Below are 10,710 nucleotides of genomic sequence, written 5' to 3' on the forward strand. Positions count from 1 at the left end.
AGGGTGATGTGAGATGTCATCAGCTGGCGCCCCTGATGAGATCTGAAATCAAAATGGCTGCGGCCTATCTTTTTATACTCCTTAACCTTGAAGTTGGGCCTTCTCGCCTCCCTCAAAAGACACCTGTTGGCCTATCAGCATCCACCAAGGTTACGGATATTGGTGGGACCCCTTGTCATATCATGCATAAAAATTATATGCAAAACTGTCTGATTCTGTTTTTTTCCAGTTACCATTACCTCATCCTCTTGCTCTTGACCGTCTAGGCCCAGTGTCACTGTGCACTCATTCACCCCACTCTTTGACACCTGGCCTGGTCTGGTTAAGATGTGTACAGGCCTTGAAGTCTCATAATAATTGCAGTAATATCAAAGTTTATAAAAAAACATACATGCATCCTTTAAGTCATAGAAATCCACCACATATTCCCTCCTTTGAGGCTAAATTAGCCTCACTCTACAGCAAGCATACTTGACATGTCATGACCCAATATATTGTCAAGACCTGTTTATCCAGACGTGAGCATTTGCGTGAGCATTTACTATGGAACCTTGTATATGGTTAGCACCCTTCCTAAGTGATGAGTATACAATTTTCATTATCATATGTGTAATTGCAAAAAAAAATGTATATATATATATAAATGTAAATGTAATATATCATTACCTAATCTATTAAAATGATGACTATGCACTAGTACTCTCCGATATGTGTAATATTGCTAAATGATCGACCTGGACGCCCAGACAGGGTGACAAAAAGACCAATTTTTATTATGAACAATGGCTAGGACCCGAGACGGATTTGTCCCCAAAGTCGACCAATATGCCAGGCACTTTGAGCATAATTTTTTTTTTTTTTTTATTTTTTCCATGCAACGGCCATCGTGCCAATTCGGAGTTACATAACATCATGATCGCATTCGTCCCCAATCTGCCAATCCGTTTTCTCCTCACATATTCGTAAGTAAGTATATATGTGTATATATATATATTGATTATATATTGATTTAGGTTGATGTCCCACCCCCTGTTCTCCCCGTAGCATCGCCCTTTAGATATCTCCCAGATATCACACACTCATGCCCCTTCCGGGCTGGGTGGACGTCACCGGTCGCAAGTGTACGCCACGCCTTTTGGCGGGCCGGGGCTAGCATACGGCAGGCTGGGGTGAGAGCATGTATTATAAATTTCAAGCAAGCAGTACAATCCAACTCTTCTGGATGGCCTTGCAGGTGAGGGCTAATCCTCCACAATTCTAAGTTTCCTCTACGCATAATAAGTATTCATTAGCCATACATCAACATCCATCTTACCTTTCCCTTATCGCTTTATGCTCTTTTGAGGCGACTATTCGTATCAGGTCACAGCCCATGACTTCTATCCTTTTCTCTGTCACCTGGGCGTGCAGGTACATGTCTTGTGGGTTACCTATCAGTAATTGTGTGTGTGTACAGACAAAGCATCTATGTATTCTTGTGTATAGGTGTGGGCGCCTCGCATGCCCCACCCTATTCTTGCCAAACCGGTGGATGGAGGACCAAATAAGTCTGGAGCCCATCCAACATTATTTGATTCTCATGTCCACGTGTGTTCGGGTACATTTCTTTATACTCATTTTCCACGACCATCAATTGTTTGGCCACAGTCTTGGAGCAGATCTTCCCACAGCATTGGGTAAAACAGCAGAACAGTCCTATCACCAAGGCAGCTCCAAGCAGTATCTTCCCAACAAACGCTACAATTTGTGCCCCTAGTGACCCAAAAGTGTCCTTCAGCCACTGAGTTACTGGTTTTAATTTCATGGGCTTCTTTGTTCAAGTCCTTAAGTCTGTTCATTGCGTTTGTGAAATCCTCCATATCTTCATCTGCTCCTGGGATGTATGTGCTCTGACTGCACACACTCCCCCTTCTTTGGCCACTAACCAGTCCAGTACCATCCTGTTCTCTATTACCATCCTAGTGGTTTTATTTAGCCTACGGTCCACTGCAAGAAACGCATCCGAAGTGGCATTCATAAATCGCAGATGGTTGTAGTGGATTGCGTTAATCCACTCTGCATTCTTAGCAATTCCCACCGCTGCTCCATAAAATGGGATGGCAGCTGCCTCAAATCCCGCAACCACTTCGTCCCTTACTTTGAACTCCTTTGGAATGTTCCTTGGCTGTCCAAATACGTCCAAGTATATTTCTCCAGAGGTGACTGCTCTTCGGTTCCTCTTTGGACCACCACGGCTCTCCGTTTGCTCTCGTGAGTCTAGGGTCGTGTTGGTCAATGTGGAGTTACGTTGCTTCCAGGGGATGATGTGAGTTGTCTGGGCCAGCATAACTCGGGCACACTTTCCAGTCCAGTATTTTGGAAGAGTATTTCGCACTCCCCACTTCTTTCCACAGGCCCACCATGCGTCCGCCAGGGGAATGTCCTGTGGGTATCGAGAAAACATTTTTGTTGTCGCATTGTCTGGGGGCTCAACGGTCCATTTCTGTCCACTTTTGTCCATTAACCTGAACGTGAAATCTGTTGGTTGACAAACCCATCTCGGAGTACAGTTTCCTTCAAATACTCCTACCTCTTCCATCTTTATCTGTGCATCCTGACGTTGATATCTCACTGCAGTTTTCATAGCGTGTGCCAGAAACTGTGCTATCATACTGGTGCCTGTGTTCACTTCCTGTGAGTTGAGCTTAAAATCCTTTAGACCTGTTCTTATTTTCAGTTCCGCTGGGCTCTCAAAGCATTCAAATTGCGCATCCTCAGGCACCTTGTAGTATGGGTGGGTTATCGGTACTGTCGCGATTCCCACCCCTGGGTAAGCCATCTCTTTTTATTATTCTTCACTGGATTACCATCATCTCGGTTGTATTGGGTTTCATCATCACTCCATGTTGCTGTCTCATTCAATTTTCGTCCTCTCCGGCTCCCCATTATCATAAGGCAATGAAACGGGGAGAAATGGTCCTGTAAAAACGTTTTTCCTGATTTCATGTCGGCTGCAACTTCTTCGCATGTTCCAGCCATGGGCAGTACAGTCAGTTTTGGTTTAATTGTTGAGCACACATAGCAATTTCCTTCTGGGTGTACTGTCTTTGCAGTGTACTCGGCCCACTTCATCCAAGAATTGTCTTTTAAAATTCCTGTTGACCTTTTGTTCCTTCTTTTGATCCAACTTTTATTGGTGTGGCCTCCGCTAACCTCCCCCAGTGCCTGGAGAGGTATTGTTTCGTTGTTTACTGGCATGGCTGTGCTATTTATCTCTGTAATTGTGCTACTCACCTGGTCTCTCCACTCCTCACATGACCCTTCAGGTCGATTTTTTTGTCTCATCCACTTTTTCTATATACACGGCATCAACCAAATCTTCCATATACAGGATATCGCTTGATGCCTTTTTGTACAATGTCTTATTTGACAAGAAGGTTGGTGCCTTCACCCCATCAGTCGTCGTCTTCGCTTTCCGAACGCTGGGGGAACCAGTCCCTAGTTTCTTCATGTTTTTTCCACTGGGTGTCAAGGAAGCTATACCTGTAGTGGGGGTGATCTGCAGAACGTTCCGGGTCTGCTGGTCCCTCCGGGCTGTTGTTAGGGAACGGTGGCCTCTGGTAACTGGGCGAAAGATGAGAGGATGGCTTGTAGTTGATGGCAGTATCCTCTGTTGTGACTGGCCTGCTTGTGGGAAGGTCGAAGGAGTACCATGCGTCCCAGTTGATTGTGTCCCCTTGCTGGTGCGTGGGCAGCGGGAATACTGCTTCCCCTTCTTCCTCTTCTGGTCCTGATACTTCTTCGTCTGTTGATTCCGCCTTCTCATCGGCATGGTCTCTATCGTTGTAGGGGGTTGTGGAGATGACTGTAGAGCCGGCTGTATGGACGGCTGGGGGACTATCTGCAGTCGGGGCTGGTATGGTCTCGGGTATCTGGGGTTCGGGAGTGGCCTCAGGGTTAGGTGAATGTACCTGCCTCCTCCTGTTTGGACCCGGTTCGACCCCATCATCAGCAGCACCTGCAGGAACAGATAGGGGAGAGAAAACACCATGCCCCCTAGGCACATCACGCCTAGGGCCAGTATCAAGAGCTGGCAGTATCCTCCTTGCCATACCCCTACTCGTACTTGATTCTCCCCCGGATTCCCCACCACCATCATCCACCCCAGGGGAGTCTGGTGGGGGTCCCGGCGGTCCTTGATTTCCCTGATCATCGTCTGGCTCCTCCGTTCTTCTCTGTGACACCGCCCTGAATGGGCCCTTCTTCGGACCCCCTCTCCAATCTCCTTTCTCTTCTTCCACTCATTGAAAATTGCCCTGTGAACTTGGGAAAGTTGTTTAATATAACTGCTCACTTTCTGCTCCAATATTTCTAGCGAGGGTCTCCGTCACTAATTCACAGAGTAGGAATCACTCTTCTAGTCACCATTTCATGCGGCGTTAGGTGCATGGTGCGATTTTTTCACATTTTCATTAATGCAATTGGCAATGCATCTACCCAATTTAGATTTGGCAAATTTGGATCTGCGCTCAAGCTCTACCATTATTACTGCTAATTATTTCTGTAATTCTGAACCTGGGGATCACTTCTTGCCAGAAAATGAATCACAGTCTTTTCATCCTGTCCCCTGCTTGGTCAGGCTTCCACCCACCTTGAGTATCGACATACTATCACTAGAACATGTTTGTATGAATTGACTGTTTTTCCCATGTCAACATGTTTGAATGGACCTTCTGGGAGTGGAATGTGTCCCAGGGGTCTTGGCCCTATGCCTGTTTTTATGCCTTTCCTTGAGTTGCTTATTGCACAAATGTGACCATTCCTCAACACATAAGCAATGCGATCCTGAAGCAATGGTGCCCAGAATCCTCTGTCAAGAATCTGCTGCCTCACATCCTCCCTTGCACTGTGAGAAACACAATGTGCCTGATCTATTAGGAGATCGAGGAGCCAATTTGGGGCCACCATCCGAGTTTGACCTGTTGAATGGTTTTTGGGGTTTTGGGACTGCATTAAGCCTTCTTGCCTCTAAGGCAGCTTCCTTTGCTACCTCATCTGCCTTAACATGACCTATGGTAATGCCCCTTACAGTGTGCTTTGCATTTGCATATAGTTAGGCTTTTTGGTCGCATTATGGCAGCTAATAATAACTGAATTTCTGAATAACATCTGAATTTATTTTATTTATTTATTTATTTTTTGAAGCCTCTTTGCCTCCACTGTGCGCCATGCACATGGCAAACATTGTGAGTGTATGCACTGTCAATATATATGGTTGCCTCCTGTCCTTCCGCTAGTGAGCATGCTGCTGTTAATGCTTTAAGCTCCGCTAGTTGAGCTGAACACGGTTGTGTACCGGGCTCGCACATGACTGTAATTATTTTTTTTTACAATGTTTGCACTACACTGAACCCTGTGTGTGTTTTGTTGTCATAATTATGACTACAGCATCTACAAAGTATGTTATCCCATCCCCCAGTAGCTCACTCTCTTGATGCTCCCTAAGATTACAGAAGGCTACTGAGTCTGCTACACAGTTGTGTGGTACACCCTCATAGTCGAATATCTGAGCTGTCTCTGGGGTGTCAGGCAGAACTTTCCTTGTTCAACTAACTGGGCTATTGCATGACTGGTGTGTATGATCACTGACCATCCCATGGTAATGCTGGAGGCCTTGACATATGCTGAATACACTGCCTCAAGTCCCTGAAAGCATGGTGGATAACCCTGAGCCATTGCCTCCAGTTAACCCTTTAGGCGCCAGAGTTTTTTTTCCGAAATGTTTGATTTTGACATCTTCATTTCAAAAGGCTATATCTTAAAAGTGATAAGAGATAGAGACTTTCTGTAAATTAGAGAAATATTAAGGATGACCCAAAGTTTATGTAGGGATTAAATGTTTATATCTAATTTGCATATTATGACGTCATATGGTGGTGGCCATCTTGGATTATAGAATTTTCATGAAAAGTCGCATGTTTGAATGATAAAATGCACCACTTCTTTCTCCCCAAAATGTCCCTCACCTTCTGTATGCTATATTGCACAATACTGAATGCTCAGGTAAATACTAAGTAGTAAACAAACTATGTAAATCATTACTAATAAATGGCAGAAACAAACCAAATGCATGTAGCGGTAGGCGCCTTTTGCTGTAGAGATTTTCCATTTACTACATACAGTAGGCACTCTGATTCCATGTATGGGGCACATATTTATTATTCAGATGACACACAAACACAAGTAGACAAGACCTGTTTAGTTCAAAAGCTCACTTGCCACGGCAAGGCACAGATCAGGAGTGAGATGACGAGACAAGACAAGAGACAATGTTAGTATTTGTTTTCTTTTTGTTGTTTTGTTGATGTTTTTGTTGTTGTTTTTTCTTAGCTGACAAATACACACACATCACAAGGACATGAACACACAAAACAGAACACATATATGTCCTAAATGGTCAGGGAAATAGATAATCAACAGTGTAAATCATTACTAATAAATGGCTGACAATTTTTTTTTTTTTGTAGCAGGCCTAAAAATTAGATAGGCCTTTTGCTGTAGAGATAATGACTATCCATTTCCATATCCTATCCATACAGGGCCGGCATTCCCATCATCTTGTGATAGACTATGCATGGCCTAATGGCTCTCCTGCCCCGGTGTCACCACCTCTGCTCCTGTTGCGAGCAGCATGGCCAGATCTGCCTGGCAAGGCCGTCAGTGGAGAGAATTCTGGCCTTCGGACTAGGCCTACTGTCATTCTCATTGTGACTCCCCACACTGCCTCTACATTCCCCCTAACTGTCCTATGAGCACTTTGACCTCGTCTAACATACCCAGTGGCATTAGACAAAGGCTCCACCACGCTACTGTCGCCAATGACTGCGAGAGGCACACGTTCAAAGACAGAACTATGGACATTAGGCTACCTCCAGCCTCGTTAAGCCACACCACTAACACCCCTAACTTCCGATGAACACTCGAACCCGTGAAACATTGTTCCCACCAGTGACATTGGGCAAACGATTCAACGTTTGTGCTTGGTGTAAGCTAAACTATGGAGTAAACTCTCACTTTGTCCAGCTATATCATTGCAAGGCAGGGACACATCTGAAACCTCACTAAACGAATCACCGTCATTTTCTGAAGGCAGATATTCCCCTTCAGAATCAGGGTCCGCGAATAGAAGACCCAACACTTCATTTCGGGTAAACTTTTTTGTTGCCATTAGACGATAATCTAATGCAAATACTCGCTGACGTTGACAATATTGCTCTGACAAAGTGGCTCACACGCACACTAGCTCTGGTATTTCACGCACTGATTCAATGCGCTGTAGCTAGAAAGTTTTGTTTAAAGCCTGCCTATTTTTCGACTCGGGGATGACGTATGACATGTCTGCCATCTAGTGGAGTGGAGGTCGAACGAAATATGACACCCTATTGTCAGTAACACGTTAGCATGTGGTATGTCTGCCGGATAGTCCTCAATGCACGCATTCACCGGCTATTTGGACCCAATAATTTGTTGTCCCCTTCCATTTGGCACATCGAGCCTTGAGCATCACTGAGCCATCTCTCTTGTTCTGTGTCCTTCTACCACTCTTACCAAGTGATGTGGGGCATGTCAAAGAATTCTCCCATATTCTCTCCTTCCATGAACTTTACGTCAGCAGCCACTCCCTCTTTAGCCACTATTACTGTGTGTATATGTCCAGCGGAATGTGTTTCCAGCCTTCCACTTCTCTTCCACTTTTCCTCTCTTTCTTCATTTGGCGTCTGGTCAAACTTAATTGTGCCGTGAAAGGGACATCTTGGTTCTCGTAGATGGCCATGGAGGTTGCTTACTTGTTCTGCAAGTTTGTTGTACAGCTCTTGTTCCAACTGGCCGATCCAGTAAACTTGCTGGACGTGGTTTTGTGGGGGGCCATGTATCATCATAGCCATCTGGGTTGCTAACACTGTTATCTGTACTCTTGACGGGGAGCATTCAATTTGGAGTCTTAGATTGCACAACACGTCCCCCAGCAGGTTGACAGGCGTGTGTTCCGCTATTAACACTGGTATCCTAATTTCCTTGTCTTCATTTTCAGTTGATACTGGGGCTGTCATTGGAATAAGCTGCGTTTTTACTGAGAAACCCACTGTCTTCATACATTTTCCTGAAGACCTGGGGAGGTGTTGGGCATCTTTTGGGTGAAGACAAATGTACGTTGCTCCCGTGTCCACTAAACATTTAACCTCTCTGTCCTGTATTAGAACCTGCAGCATCGGTTCTACGTCAGCTCCCCTCGTTAGGGCGGGGAACTGACCCTCCATTGTTGTCTCTGTTGTTGTATAGGCCCATACATCACTGGTTGAAATGTCATTGGTGGCATTTGTTGTGGCTGTATCATCCCCTGTTGTTGTATCACTGGTGCCGTAACAGGCTGCTGTACCATTGGTGTTGCCACAAGCTGCTGTACCACTGGTGTCGTCACCGGCTGCTGTACCACTGGTGTTGCCACAGGCTGCTGTACCATTTGTGTTGATTGTTTTTGTGGGGCAAGAGTCTGGGCTCCTGGTACCGGGTCTGTGGCCGGCATCATTGGGGCTTGGGTAGCGGTCTGTTTTGCGCTTTTTGTCTCTTGGAACTGCATTTGAGTGAGTTTTTGCAAGACCTCCTTTTCTTGTTGTTCCTTTTTATCTTCTCCTTGCCTGTGGAGTGTTACGTAGTGTGCCACTGCTAGTCTGAACTCATCTTTAGTCATGCAACCCAGGCGCCAGTCATTTTCTAACTGTGCCTTTACTGGTCTCGGCAGGGCGTCCATAACGGCCTGTCTGAATTGTATTGTGGAGGCATATTATGCCTCTGGTCGTTGTTCCATCCTGGCTGTCCAGTCTTGGGCCGCCCTCTCCAGTTGTTTTTTCAAGTGGCCTGTCTTCTTCTCTTTCTTCCCTCCTTGTCCACCTCAGCTGCTTCTCCTTCTCTTGTTCCAGGAGCTCTGCCATGGCCCTTTCTGTTGCACGCTTCTCTTTGAGGCTCTCTTTGTCGACTCCCAGACGACTCAAGAGTGCTGCTGGCATGAAAGCTAGTAGCCTGGGCTTTTAGCTCGATTGTCAGCATGCTCGACTCCAGATCTGAGGTGCTGTTTCGCGGGATCAAGTCTGGGCGTGTGTTTGTGGTTCCAAACAACGCAGGTTACAATAGGAAGTCCAATATGTTTAGGGAAAAAAATATTTTTGTCACTAAAATTAATGAATAATTGTGATCTCAATATTGATCAAAATAATTGTGTTTATCATTTTGGCCGTAATCGTGCAATCGTGCAGCTGTTTTAACTATTATATTATTTAACATCACGTTTTGCATTTTCATGCACTGGTTATTCCTTGGAATTGCATTTCTAGTTTGAGTAGGCCTATTAATGCTCGGGACATTTCTCCTCCACATAAAAATAGAGAAAAACTTTCAGTGACTGAAACAAACTGTCTCTACACAGGAAAACCACACTGGTGTAACTGGTCCCCGCCGTGTCTCCTATCTACTCTGGCTGGCTGACTGACCAATGTCACCTATGCTTCTGGTTTGAATGTAGCCTGTTGCCCCATAAAGTGTACGGATCTTGTGGTCCCTGTGTCTTACTCTGGCTGACCAATGTCACGTAGCTGAAAGTACATTCACATATGCTTCCTGACAGGTCACGTACATCATTCTCAGAAACTGTTTAAATGTGAGTACAGTGACATTGTCATCTCTCATGGCTCTTGTGCTGCTGCCTGTCTAGCCACAACAAAAGCTGTGAGCTCAGGAAGTGGGATATCTGTCAAAACAAGATACAAGCTAGGCTACGTCGTGACTCACAGTGGCTCTAATGAAAAGTGCATTCCCTGTTGGGATAGTGATGACAGACAAACCGAGAGGGATAAATGACAGCAGCAAGGTTTCCCATTATCTCATAGCCTACTAATCATGTATTCTTTGTTCATAGTCTAACGTAGGCTATTATACTGATCTGTCGGATTTGCACTGAGTTGATTCTCAATAATACGGAACAATATGCGTTCCGTATCAGGTCAATACGGAACACATCTTTTTAAATAAGGGACGATTCCGTATTTTACGGAACGGTTGGCAACCCTAGTTGACAATAACGTTTTACTTACGGGCACTGGTCGTAGACTGCTGTGATGGTAGCCTACTGCTCCAGGCTTCAACAGCAACCTTTTTGCAAAGCCTGTAGCATTGTTCCAAAAAATAAACTGAAGCCATTTGATCCTCAAGTCTGGGTTCTTGGGCAAAATGCATTGTTGAAGTTCTATTCGTGCATAGCGCACAAGTCCATTGGCATTCAGCCATCCTTGCATAGGCCTACTAAAACTGTCACAGAGCTAAACGAATTTTGTGGGCACGGTCTCAACTGGGTGAGCTCATGAATAATAATGAGCTCATCAATTCCACGTCAATCTGAAGAGCTTTTGCAATTGGCCTAATTTCTCTGCTTATTTATTTTCAGTGGCTAGAGCTGACAGAGGAGGTAGCTGTTTATTTTCATTCACAACATAGCACAAACAAATATGGACCTAACATGTTAAAAAAAATACAAGTAAAAATGGTTTTGTGTGGCAGGGCACCTGTGATTTAAAAAAGACTTGTGCTACCACTAGAACAGTGTTTCTCAAAGTGTGGTTCGGGGGCCACTGGTGGTCCGCAAGCTATCCCAAGTGGTCCGCGAGCAGATGTGGTAAAAAA

This window comes from Alosa alosa, chromosome 24 (assembly GCF_017589495.1).
Source record: "Alosa alosa isolate M-15738 ecotype Scorff River chromosome 24, AALO_Geno_1.1, whole genome shotgun sequence".
Lineage (NCBI taxonomy): Eukaryota > Metazoa > Chordata > Actinopteri > Clupeiformes > Clupeidae > Alosa > Alosa alosa.